The sequence below is a fragment of the Pleurodeles waltl genome, chromosome 7 (genome assembly GCF_031143425.1).
Source record: "Pleurodeles waltl isolate 20211129_DDA chromosome 7, aPleWal1.hap1.20221129, whole genome shotgun sequence".
NCBI classification, from domain to species: Eukaryota; Metazoa; Chordata; class Amphibia; order Caudata; family Salamandridae; genus Pleurodeles; species Pleurodeles waltl.
Genome location: NC_090446.1, coordinates 1351394366 through 1351408645, shown reverse-complemented (window position 1 = coordinate 1351408645; position 14280 = coordinate 1351394366).

Here is a 14280-nt window from a genome sequence, read left to right as displayed (position 1 = left end):
GTGTGAATTCTTCTATGTTAAACAATCTTTAATTTGTAAAATCCAGGCTACAATTATGGCATGCTTAGGCAGGAGGGGCCCTACGACCGCAACCACCCAATATCATGTTTGTATAATGGGAAGCTAGCAAAAATGTTAGCACTGGACCTCCTCCCTCCTCCCTTTTTCTTTTGTGGAAGGAGTGGGATTCTTAACGTTTGTGGCAACTCTCTGCCCTAAATGGAAGGTTCCAAGCCAGACCTATTTTGCCAGAGTTGCTGTTCCAGCGCTGCATCACGATGTGCTGCAATTGGTTGGACAAGCTTTGCAGCAAAGTGTTGTCCACACTATCCACCGACGACAGACATGTGAACCAGTTGTCAGGCGACTGATTACATGTGCATCACTGCACACTGAATCTCTTTTCTGGGGGAAAAGCAAAAGCTATCTACAGGTCTTGGCCCTGAAGAATTTTTCAAGAGCGTTCAGCAGCATGTAACAGTAGCCAGGCTCACCTTGGAGAAATCACACAAAGCTGGAGGAATTTAATAGCAAGATGTCTGAATGGCTGAGCTCCAGACGTCTTTGAGTTGGATTTGTTGTTACTGAGAATGGCAGTAACATAGTCAAGGTCACGGCAGACGGTGGCTATTTCATGGTCCTGTGTTTGGGGCACTGCATCAACCTGGTTGTGCAAGACTTTCTTAAAAAAAAAAAAGACATAGGGGGTTATTCCAACTTTGGAGGAAGTGGTAATCCGTCCCAAAAGTGACGGTAAAGTGACGGATATACCACCAGCCGTATTACGAGTCCATTATATCCTATGGAACTCGTAATACGGCTGGTGGTAAATCCGTCACATTTGGGACGGATTACCACCTCCTCCAAAGTTGGAATAACCCCCATAGTCAGCAACATACTGACTACCAGCAGATGCATCTGCACTCGTTTCAGCACTATTTTTAAAGCCCAGAAACAGCTGCAAATTATTCAGCATGACAGTAGAATATCAGTTAAAGCACTGATATAGGAGGTGCCAACACGTTGGAACTCAAACTATTATATGTTGCAACGTCCTAACAGTACAAACAGTTCAATGACTATGTCATTCAAAGAGGAGTTAATGCAACTGGGAATGTTATGACCATGGATGCAGACAAATGTGGACTAGTCAAAAGCCTCATACAGATGCTGCTACCTTTTGAGGTTTTCTCATAGCACATTAGCAAGGACAGTACAATGGGCCAAGCTATCACGTTATTGCATCTGCTACAGGAACAGCTAAAGAAGGTGGCTGAAAGGTTAGCATTCGGGGTGTGAATGAAAATCCAGAAGCCCACAACTTGGTTAATAGCAAGGCTGCAAAATGACATCATCTCATCCAAAGAGTTCATTTGTGCCAGCCTAGTTGATGTGATTATGATTAGGAGAGTCACAGGGCCAATATTTTATTTGTTTACCTACATATGCCTCACATAAAAAGCACTAATTGTCTGGTAGAAGAGAAATAAGGTAGAATCACACCAGGATAAAAAAAAACAGTGATTTCATTTTTTTTCTTTTAAAGTCTTTTCTAGTAATTAAACAGACAGTGCAGTTAGTGGAAAAATACAAATGAATTACCGATCATTATGATGAGTAAGGCATTGTGCACTATGGAGTACAACTTGTTGTGCCAAATAGTTGGAGGCATGCTAGCCAGTGCTTCAAGTACGTTGCTACTATCTGCAGCTCAGGCATCTATAGCTGACAATTATCTATCTTTAATTCCAATAGCCCTCCTCCTCTCAACATGCCATTCACTTAGTTTAGTTTCTACCCTGACTCCAAAGAGGCACATGAATAAATGACACGTCCCACATGTTATGTATAAAATGTGGATGTATTTATCCTGTCTGCCGTAAGTAGACAGGGGGAAATGATGCACTGCTTTACATGGAAAGGAATGGGCTATAGAGATTGTATTTGGCATGTTCATCACTGAGTATCCTTTATGCCAAACTTGCAATCTAATCAGGCACTTACTGGTCCCACTTTACTCACTGGTTTCACCCACCTTCACAAATTCTTTCCCAAAAATTGATTCACTGGGCAGTACGGAAAGTAAAGAAACTTGACCTACTCTACTGCAGAGTAAGGCAGATGGATTAGGCAGGTAGATACAGCTTTTGCTATAGAAGAATAGAAGGGTGTCTCTGATCTCTCTAAGAAAGAACAGCTTTTGCTTTCTTCAGCTAAGTAGTTATTCCATCGTTCTTTCATTCTTCCCCTATATACACCCATACCTATCACGATTTAAGCTCTTATCCAATCTTTTACACAAATCCTCAATCCTTTATCCATACAATCAGTACCCACACTATCCACCCTTTCTTTCAATTATTCTTTCACCATCCATCCATTTACCCAATACCAATACTCACCCACGCATTTTTTTTCATCCACCCACGCATCCTTTCCTTTCACTCTTTTCACCTATCCTTTCTTTTAACCTTCCATTCTTTCACATTTCCATCAAATCATAATTTTTAGCATACATTATGTGTGCTTTTGCTGAGTTGCAGATGGAAGAGTGCATAAGTAACCTAACCATGCTGTAGCTGTAATGCGGGGGGGTGTTCATTAATCCAATCAGACAATTCCCTTGGAGCTAGTAAGAGTAATTGTCAATAAGCAACAAATTTGACTTACCATCGCCTATCCCTGCCATGTCTCCCCCTGCTCCATCTGCTCCTGCAGCGGTAGAACTTGAGTCGACTCCACTGGTTGGTGTGGCTATAAAAAAACAGCGTACAGTTTTTAGATGCCAGGTACTCCTCCCATTCTTAAATTTTGGAATCAATGAAATGTAATCGCAATCCATCATTACAGTTCGGTTAGCACTGCAGTATCGTCTGTCAAAAATATCACTCAAGCATTTTGTTGGAATGTTAGAAAAGCCAGGTAGTCCAGCCAACCAAAAGCTTTGTGTAGTAGATTGGCAGAGCTATAGCCTATGACTGACGATGACTCGGAATCATTGAAGAGCAATGAAGGGGTGGAATACAAAATGGTCAATGAAAGACAGAAAAAAAGCTAATGCAGGTATAACAGGAATTCAATAAAACCTGGATAGGGGAGTTGAGAAAAAGGGAGAAATTATAAAACAAGTAAACAAGGCAAAATTAAAGGTAGTATAAGAGGGAGTAGAGGTAAAAGTTAGGGAAATAATGATAATAGTAATATTAAAATAATAGGACTTGCCAGAATGAGCAGAGCCATCGCGCCACTGGTCAGCGCCTCCCCACCTCCTGCCAGACCTTGACCCACTTCTTGTCCTTGGGTGCTGATGTAAGAAATAAATAAGATAGAAAAATACATAATCTTCACAAAATTATTATGTAACAGGCAAATGTAGTAACATTGTACTTAAATCAGATTGCCTATGGTACTATACTAGTATAATCAACTATCATTGAGTTGGCTATACTCCTAAAATCCCAATTCCAAATTTCCTTAACAAAAACTACATTTAGAACCAATGCATTGCAATGAATTATCTTTCATTCTATTCTCATTTCTCAGCTCCTTGAACAACTCAGTCATTCTTTTTGGCAATGCATGCATACTCGCTTCACTGTGAAATTGCTTGGGACTGTACGAAGTAATATAAAGTCACAGAGCATGCTAACTCACTGATATCACTAATTCACTATGGAAACAGGAGGACAGAGAAGTCTGCGTTGTAATGGTTATTTGAATAATCAGCCAAAGCAAGTGGCAACCTACACATACGAAGATGTAGGACCGAGAATCTGCCTAGCTCTAACTGGATCACATAATAAATAATATTCTTGACATAAACTAAACGTAACTTACCTCTGAATAGAACCACATGCTATTTGAAAAGACATTTAGCATTGTAGAACACAAACACAATAAAAATATAATACTGACCAAGCCCCGGGACCTTGATGCCTAGCAGGTAGAGCAGGTCCTGCTTACAGTAAACTATATACACCCAGCAGTGCCAGCAGGGAGAAGAAGTGGCAGTGCATGTAAAAAAACAGTGCTGCCACCTCCTCCTCACCGAAGATCAGCCCGAGCCTGCACCCCTTGAGGGCAGCGCCGACCACAAGACAGGCGGCCGCTGTTGCCCTGCTCAGCCATGGTGCTGGCTGGGGTAGGGTGAAGAAGAGAAGAAAAGAAACTGAAGGAAAATTAAGGTAGAAAAAAATGAGGGAAAAATTAACCAAAAAACAAAAAGTCACAAAAAAATTAAAAAGCATAAAAAAAGACAAACACAAAAAGACACCCTAAATACAATTGTTAAAAAATAGGGGTAGATTACGTGCAAGAATGGAGGATTACAAAGATTGAGGTCGGATGAAAACTTGAAAAGTTGAAGGGCAAGCACCATAAACAGAGTGAAAAACAAGATGGCTCCACTCATGTGACCCACATGGTGCTGTTCGTGTACTTTGTTTCCTGTTTGAAGTCAAGCACAACACAAATGGACGCAATGGAGAACTCCATTCGCTTGCCATCTATTTGTGAATTAAATATATATGGGCAGCATAGTTTTTTGAGGGATTCCATGTAGCGCGACTCTGCACACTCCCCCAGGCTTATTGAAGATAGTTCTAAAAATAAATCTCAAACATAAGGAGAAAATTAGGGAAGAGACAATATATAGTGTTTGGAATACTCACTACTGGCTCGGGGGCAAAGCTGATTGGAGGTGTCATTTGAACCCGTGGGCAAGTGTATTGTTGTATTTATGTAGAAAATACTAACATTTGTCAGGTGCCTAGGCTCAATGGCCAAAACACCTCCCAGTAGATATGTTTTCAGGCCTCCTAGGAGGATACTGATCAGTAGCTGCTAGGTACACGGAGACCCTAAATATTGTTGACAAAAGAGGGCTAGTGTAAGTCATACACTGGAATAAATAGATGAAAAAGCCAAGATAGGCAGGCCCTTAAATGGAAAGTGCCCGTTTTGATATCGATATGAGATGCGGCATGGCCATTAATGGTGTTTTGAATGGGTATGAGTTTTAATCTGGCATGTAGAAGTGAGAGGACACATAGGTCCAGTACCACATACTTTCGTAGTGAGGACTGCAAACACTATAGATATATTGTCTCTTTCCTAATTTTCTCCTGTTTATGATTTATTTTCAGAACTATCTTGATGTGAACCATGAGCTATTGGGATACCATTGGCATTATATGATTAAATTGCCAGCCAGTGGGGATTGTATATTTTTCTAGGCAAGGAGTAGGCATGTGACCTTTTTTTTTGCAAAGAAACATTATAGAAACTGGAAGATGAAGATTATAAACTCCCCTTTTTGCTTCTTTGATTTAGTCATATTTTTGCCTCATCCTGTGCTGTTGGCACGAAGAGTTACTCTGATTGTTGCAATTGAAGACTGGATCCTAACTCACCCTTAGGGATGGTTAGACATTCGCATATTAAGGGTAAGGAATTCAGGACCTTTGGGATTGCATGCAGTTGTTCGAAGACTGAATATCATGTTGCCTGCACACACTGGGTGCAGATTTTTGGATATTGTTGGTAGGTGAATGAGAAATATGAGATATTTTCAGCATACTAGCTAAAAGCAGCCTACCGCATGATGGTTTTTTGAGAAACTGAGATGTTAACACACCCACCCTTAGAAGACAATAAGATGATAACTCACTGGGTTGCATGCGATCCATCACCAGTAAGGATCAAGACTATGTTATTGTACTTTATGTTGATATGGATTGAAAATTACAAAAAAGAGCAAAAGAAGCAGAAGGAAACAGAACTAAAATAGAAATCGAGGCATAAAAATGGAGTGTATGCTATTGAAGAGGAATTGATTATGCCCCAAAGAGAGTTATTGAATTCTGTGTTCTCATGGATTGGTATTCAGGCTAATACACGTTTTTATGCTAATCATGTATATTTAATTCACAAATAGATGGGAAGTTATGATTACACGTTAGGTGTGTATTTTGCTGTGGAATGCTTGGATACAAAGGGTATGGGAGTGAATGTAAATGGACAGGGGATAAGAGTATGAATGGTGTGATGACTGATTTAAGAAAAGTGGCGCTGCATCCAGTGCAGCACAGCTTTTCTTGTGCCCCTCCGTGCACCCCAACCGCCACCATGACACAGGATAGGGGGAAATAGTATCAGAATTTATGGTGCTAGCCCTGAACAGTACATAGGAGCTCATTGTAAATAATTGTGTGCCTCCTTTGAACACCTGCACTGAGCAGGCGTTAAAAATGCAGGAAATAATGGTGCAAAGATATCTTCTAGATTTCTTTATGCCATTTCTTCGCCCCCCCTAACAGGGGAATGCCCCCATACTTTATGCCTGGTGCAGGATTAATGTGGAGCAAGGGATTACAACGTGGTGCAATGCATGCATTGCGCCACTTTGTAAAGCCTCGTGTGTTAATTTTTGCCTTGTTAGGCCACATTAGTGTAAAAAAAAGACTCTAATGTGGCGCAAGGAGGTGCTAGTCCCTTTTAAACCTGGGCCATTGTTTGAGAAAGGAATCAGAGAGGCTATAAAACATATACAGATTAAGGGCCAGATGTAGCAAAGACTTTGCGACTCGCAAACAGCGAAAATCGCCGTTTGCGAGTCGCAAATGCATCTTTGCTATGTAGAAATGCATTTTGCGAGTCGAATCGACTCGCAAAATGCATTTCCGAGTCGCAAATAGGAAGGGGTGTTCCCTTCCTATTTGCGAGACGCAGTGGTATGCAATTCCATTTGCGACCGTGAAAGCGGTCGCAAATGGACTCGCAGTTACCATCCACTTGAAGTGGATGGTAACCCACTCGCAAATGGGAAGGGGTCCCCAGGGGACCCCTTCCCCTTTGTGACTGGACCAAAAAATAATTTTTCAGAGCAGGCAGTGGTCCAATGGACCACTGCCTGCCCTGAAAAATACAGAAACAAAAGGTTTTGGTTTATTTTTCAAAGTGCAGCTCGTTTTCCTTTAAGGAAAACGGGTTGCACTTTGAAAAAAAAACTGCTTTATTTAAAAGCAGTCAGGGACATGGAGGTCTGCTGTTCCCAGCAGGCCTCCATCCCCGTGAGTGCCCTGAGTCACTATGGGGTCGCAAATTGCGACCCACCTCATTAATATTAATGAGGTGGGTCTTTGCGACCCCATAGCGCCTCGCAGAAGGTGTCTGAGACACCTTTCTGCATCCCAAATTGCGACTTGCAATTTGCGAGTCGCAGCGACTCGCAAATTGCAAGTCGCAATTTGGGAGTTTCCTTCATCTGGCCCTAATTGGCCTGAGGAATATTATGAAGAATTAAAATATAATAAATGATTATATATTAACAAAGTAATGAAGCCGTACATGCACTTTGTTTTTACAAATTAAAGATTGTTTAACATAGAAGAATTCACATAGGTGACGGGGGGGTTGTTTCTTTATTCTATTTAGGTATTACCTTGCCTCAGACACCATCTATTCTACTTCAGGTGGTACTTCAGTGGGTCCCGTTTATGATAAAATAATCCAGTCTGGACATGACCAGAGCCTGGACTACTGTCTTTCTACCAGCTTCTGAGAGAAGTCCATGGATCCTTTTTAGAGTTTTTAAAACCCCGAAACACTTCCCTGCTAAACTCGTAATCTGATTGTCAAATGAGAGTCTTGCATCAAACCAAATGCCAAGGTTCTTAACTTTTGGCTTATGGCCAGGTAATGGCCCTAGTTAATCAGGACCAAATTGAGGGCTGCTTGCCTCAGATACAGTTTTCCCTGCATTCAACTTAAGGCAACTAAGGTCCATCCACTCAACCTCCTCTGACAAGCAAGTCCTTAACAGGAACGCAGTATTGGCTTCATCCTGGGGCAGTGTGATAATCAGCTGCATATCATCGGGCGTACGATACCATGTTAAATCCATAGTGCTCAATGATATCAGCTAGGGGGCCTCCTGGAAGGTGCGGTTCTGTAGGAAAGGAGAGAGCCACCGTAAGGCCTTCGAGCTATTCCTGCAGCTCCACAGCTGTTCAAGTAGAGAACAGTAGGACATGGTATCAAAGTCTGCGCTAAGGTCCAACATTACCAAAGCAAAGCTGCAGCATTGCCCCGTCAACAACGTGCCAGATGGATTCTGAGGCAAGTAGTAGCACAGATTCTGGGGGTCATTCTAACCCTTGCGGTTGTCGACCGCCAGGGCTAAAATGACGGGGGCACCGCCAACAGGCTGGCGGTGCCCCGCAGGGCATTCTGACCGCAGCGGTTCGGCCGCGGTCAGAAGTGGAAAACCGGCGGTCTCCCGCCGGTTTTCCGCTGCCCTTCTGAATCCTCCATGGCGGCGCAGCTCGCTGCACCGCCATGGGGATTCAGACACCCCATACCGCCATCCTGTTCCTGGCAGTTCGCCCGCCAGGAACAGGATGGCGGTATGGGGTGTCGTGGGGCCCCTGGGGGCCCCTGCAGTGCCCATGCCAATGGCACGGGCACTGCAGGGGCCCCCGTAAGAGGGCCCCACAATGAATTTCACTGTCTGCATTGCAGACAGTGAAATTCGCGACGGGTGCCACTGCACCCGTCGCACCTTCCCACTCCGCCGGCTCCATTCGGAGCTGGCGTCCTCGTGGGAAGGTTGTTTTACACTGGGCTGGCGGGCGGCCTTTTGACGGTCGCCCGCCAGCCCAGTGTAAAACCCAGAATACCCGCAGCGGTCTAATGACCGCGGTGCGGTATTCTGGAGGGGGGAACTCTGGCGGGTGGCCTCCGCCGCCCGCCAGGGTGAGAATCACCCCCTCTGTACTTTAATGGGGACGGAATTCAGATTGAGTCCCATTGAGAAGTTCCTTTGCCTCAATAGAAATCGAAAGCTGTTGGTTAATATACTTCTCTGCCACCTTCAAAATACAAGGGTTGGAATGAAATGGGCCTGAAGTTTTCCAGTTAGCAAGATCTACAAGTGGCTTTTTAGAAGCGGAACTAAGGTTGCATGTTTCTAGCGCTAGGGAGCCTGGCCCAGCTCAAAACAACTTTTGAGTAGTTCACAGAGCACGGGTAATATTGCATCCATCCCTCATTCCAGGCAGTGGGTGATGCAGGGTCAGTAGGTGCACCTGAATTGACAGCTTTCAAAACTGGGAGCAACTATTCAGTTGTGATAGGTTTAAAAATGGGTAGCCCCACCCTGTCATCTGGGGATTCAAACCGCACCTTGAGACACGGAGGGGGTCATTCTGACCTTGGCGGTCCATGACCGCCATGGCGGAGTGCGGCGGTAGCACCGCCAACAGGCAGGCGGTGCTTCCTGGGCGATTCTGACCGCGGTGGTAAAGCCGCGGTCGGAAAAGGGAAGCCGGCGGTTTCCCGCCGGTTTCCAGCTGGCCCAGGGAACCCGCCATGGCGGCGCTGCTTGCAGCACCGCCATGGGGATTCCGACCGCCTTCCCGCCAGCCTGTTTCTGGCGGTGTCCACCGCCGGAACCAGGATGGCGGGAACGGGTGCCGTGGGGCCCCTGAGGGGCCCCTGCACTGCCCATGCCACTGGCATGGGCAGTGCAGGGGCCCCCTAACAGGGCCCCACAAAGGTTTTCACTGTCTGCTTAGCAGACAGTGAAAATCGCGACGGGTGCCACTGCACCCGTCGCACCCCTTCAACTCCGCCGGCTTCATTCCGAGCCGGCTTCATTGTTGAAGGGGTTGTCCCGCTGGGCCGGCCGGCGGTCTTCTGGCGGTCGCCCGCCGGCCCAGCGGGAAAGCCGGAATGACCGCCGCAGTCTTTTGACCGCGGTGCGGTCTTCCGGCGGGAACCGCTTGGCGGGCGGCGACCGCCGACCGCCGCGGTCAGAATGACCGCCGGAGTGTCTCTCACTGTCTCGGGGAAAGTGAAAGAGACTTTATCAGAAAAGATCTGATCGATAATGTTGCAGTGTTCATCAGAAGGCAGAGTGGCCGCTGAGATTCAATTAAAGGAAGATATTGATTTCAAAATTGAAAAAAATTTCACAAGAAGAATTTTGAGCCTCCTCGATTTTACCAGCTTGACATTACGGCAGGTAGCCATAATGTATCAATGATATTCATCCAGGGCTGCTTGATAGTTAGCCCTGTCAGTGAGATTACAATTTGTGTGACGGATGCATTCTAAGCCTTTGCAATTCTTTTTGTTTTTTAAATAACTCATCGTTGAACCATTCCACCAAGGGTTTAGCTCTTCTAACAGTGTGATCTACCAAGAGTGCAATTTGATCAAGTGCACCCGTTATCCACCCTTCCACTTGAGAACTGGCTGTATCTAAGCAGTCCTTCAAAATAGGGTGAGTTCCTGCCAAAACTTGACTAAAGACAGCAGGAGTGACCTTTGCCCATTTCCGTGTCCTAATCTGCTTACCAGAATTAGGTACTGGTGCCGGTGTGGTTGTAAGAATCTGGAAAGGTATGGCACAATGGTCAGACCACAAGAGAGGGAAAGGAGGATCCACCACTAAACTGGTTGACTTTGGAAAAATAAGGGCCAGCGTATGTCCCATCCTATGAGTAAGGGCACAAACCAGTTGAACAAACTGAAGAACCTCTAAATCTGACATCAGGAAAGCATTGAGGCAAGTTATGTGGCTATGCAAGGGCACCCTTCAGGAAGAGTTCAGATTTCTCATTGTGATTGTACTGCATCTGATGTTTCTTTGGTGAAATCCTGTTTTCACAATCTTTACAAACACGTTCGAGGCAGCAACAGCTAAAGTACACTTTTGAAAAGAGTGGTTAAATTAACACTCTGAGGCGAGAAGGTTGACCTTTTACTATAAGATTTATTTCTAATGTAGGAAGGAGCCCACAGCAAAGTGTCCTCGTCCTGTACTTTTTAACCGCAACCTCGTCAGAATGCACAGGTCGTTGATAGACACAAGCAAACAAAGTTTCAAATCAATACATACAAAGATGGTATCATGTAGAACTTTATACACAAACAATTCCATAACGCGCGCTCGCCTGGAAAACCATCAAACCAACAAGAATGTACATTTCATTACATCTTCTTTCCCTTTTGCAAACAAAAGCATTCTACTTCAGAATACATTAATAAAGAAATAAATCTTTATACTTAGTACGTACAGAAACATTGCATGATGACTTGCAAGCTTTATCGTGAAGACTTTAATTAGCAACCTGTGATGTGCCTGCAACAGATAGATAGTTTCTTGTAGCACTAAAGCGTGAATCTAATATTTCATTGCCATGCTCAGAAACACCATAATTTTGAGAAGCAGTATGTGATGACGAATGAAGAACTTCCAAATCATTGACTTTATCAATATTTTGTTTATGATTAAAAAACAAATGAGATGTTTCTTGTAAACCATCTTCCTGGATATTTTTGTTATCCAAAATCTTCTTTGCCTGTTCATGAGAAAGTTTAACTACACATCTTCTACTCTTCCACCCCTTTTTATCCAATAACAATTAACCTTTAGATACTTTTAATATGTGAACTGGTGAAGAATAAATAGATGCTCCTTCTTTACCTTTGACAGGACTTTTGATTAAAAACCAATCAACTATAAAGAAGTTCTGTTCTTTTACTTGATGCGTAGTATCGAAATGAGTTTTCTGCAAATTGTTCAAATTGAGTAACCCATATAAATGTTTTGAACTTTTCAACAACCCAAGAACAAGCAAGAGCTTCTTTCTCAATTGTACTATAGTGAAGCTATGCCTGCTTCAAATTCCTGGAAGCTAATCCAATAGTACGTTCATCCCCTGAGACCCATTGACAAAAGACGGCACCCAATCATTGTTGGCTAGCATCAACCGTGATAATACATTCATATCCTGACATATATGATGATAAAACTGGCACCTTCATAATCAACTGTTTGGCATCATTGAAAGCCTTAATGCAAGAACTGTCCCAAACAAAAGATGTGCCCTTTTTGAGCAATGAACGTTGAGGTTGTATTACTTGAGCATAACCAGGTATAAACCAATAAATATATTCTGTCATACCCAGCAATGACCTTGTGTATCTTTGTCTTTTGGCAGGGAGATTTCAGTGATGGGTTGAGTAAGTGAAAACGTACGTTTAATGCCTTCAGAAGGAATAGAATGACCTAGATAATCCAACTTATTTGTTAGAAATTTAAATTTTTAAAGACCTAAAGTGATGCCAACTTTTTTAACACATTCAAAACCTTTCTTAAGATATCTAGATGTTTGGAAACAGACTTTGAAAAAATAAGTACATCATCTTGGTAAGCTTGCACACCATCAATTCCTTTAAAAATGTGATCCATAAGTTTTTGAAAGACGCTGGCAGCTGAAGCCAGACCGAAAGGTAACCTTAAAAACATATATGCTCCAAATGGAGTCACAAATGTAGTGAGATCGGTTGACTCTGGTGCTAAGGGGATTTGGTGATATGCAGATTTCAAGTCCAATAAGATAAAAAATGTTGCAGTACCAATATTTGCAAGAACATCCTGAATCTTTGGTAGAGGATGGCAATCAATAATGTTATTCTTGTTAAGCGATCTTAGGTCAGCACATAAACAAATTTCACCACTATTTTCGTGCACTACAAAATTGGGACTGGCCCATTCAGGAGCTTCAGTGGTAGTAATTACACCTTCAAGGATCAAATTGTCCAATTTTTTTTTTAAATCAACTCTCACACTTAACGGAATAGCTCTGACTTTATGTGCTATAGGAATAACATTCTGTTTCAATTTTATCACATGCTCAAACTTGTCTATTTTTCCAATTTTAGAATTAAATACATCTTGAAAGTCATCTAGCAGTGTTTTCAAATCTATATTGTCAATAGTGTTATATATGTAAGAAATCTGAGTGTCATTGGCTTGTACAGGTTTGTCAGAACCAGGAACGGGTTTCAAACCCATTTTTGCTATGTCTTGCCAGCACAAAATATTTTTGCCTTTGACAGCAACATATATTTTGGAAATGATTTGTCTACCCAAACATAATAAGGTCTCAATGAAAAGTCCTAACATATCAATATCATTGTCACCATAAGCCTTGGGAGAAATGTCAGTTTTGTACAAGTGAAACGTTTCAGACCATTGAGCATCATAAAGTTGTTCTGAAATAATAGACACTGGTGCACCAGAATCAGCCATCATATTCAATGGATAGCAGTTAGCAATAGTCACTTGACAAAAGGGGCCTTTATATTTGAAACCAGCTTGAATAGGATCTGAAGACTCCACAGTTAGAACCATTTTATCAAAATCATTCTGGAGAGGGACAATATCATCAGACATTTGAACACTACTAACTTGAAGTACACTGTTACCTCTACAAACAGATTGGAAATGACTTATTTTGTGACAGTTAATGCTTTTTTTGCCTAAGGTTGGACATTTAGGACTATTTATATACAGGTTTGATAACCTTATTTGTAAATGCAAGCGCATTAATCGAATCAGAATTTTGAAGGGAATTAACTGCACAGTTACTAGGTGAAACATTTGAAATACATTTAGGTGGCACCATTGCTCTTTCAATTCCTTTTGCCATATCAATATATCAGAGAAGGATCCCTGCAGCTTAAGATCCTGTCTTGTATTTTCTTAGAAAAGCAACTGTACACAAACTGATCTCTAATGTAAGTATCAAGCACTGGACCAAAATTGCAATTTGCAGCCAAATTTCTAAGGGCAGAAATGTACTCCTCCACAGTCTCGTCCACTTCTTGTTTTCTTTTCATGAAATTAAAACGGTCCAACGTTACATGGGGCTCTTCCAAAAATTAGTTATTTAGCCTTTCAAGTGCCTCTGTATAAACCGTCCAATTATCTCCATCACCAGATATGGGTGCCACAATGGATATGTTATCCAAAATCTGTTGACCTTCAGTGACAAGATAACCAAAAGGTACTGCTAGTTTTCTCTTAGGAGTATTGTTCTCAGCATCAATAGCAATTAAATAATTCTCAAACGAGCGATGCCAAATTATGCAAGGTATTTTAGGTTTCCCAGGTAGTGGTAGAAATGAAGAAAGTTGAATGTTGTCCTGAAGCCATGAAAAACAAAATTGTGATAGAAATGTATAGAAATATTTATAATGATTGAATTGCCACATACCAGGAATGTAGTGACTCTTAACAGAGAAGATCTGCCAGGTTTTGTGAGTGTGGTAGGTAAGCACAAGAAAATTGGGTGGAACATTAAGCAACTGTCATTCAAATATTGCGTTAAGTTCTGTCACACAAAGTTCCTTTACAAAATGATACCGATGTAAAATGGCCGGCAACAGTAAGCGTTGAGATGTCAGATGCCTAACATCAGCAGAATG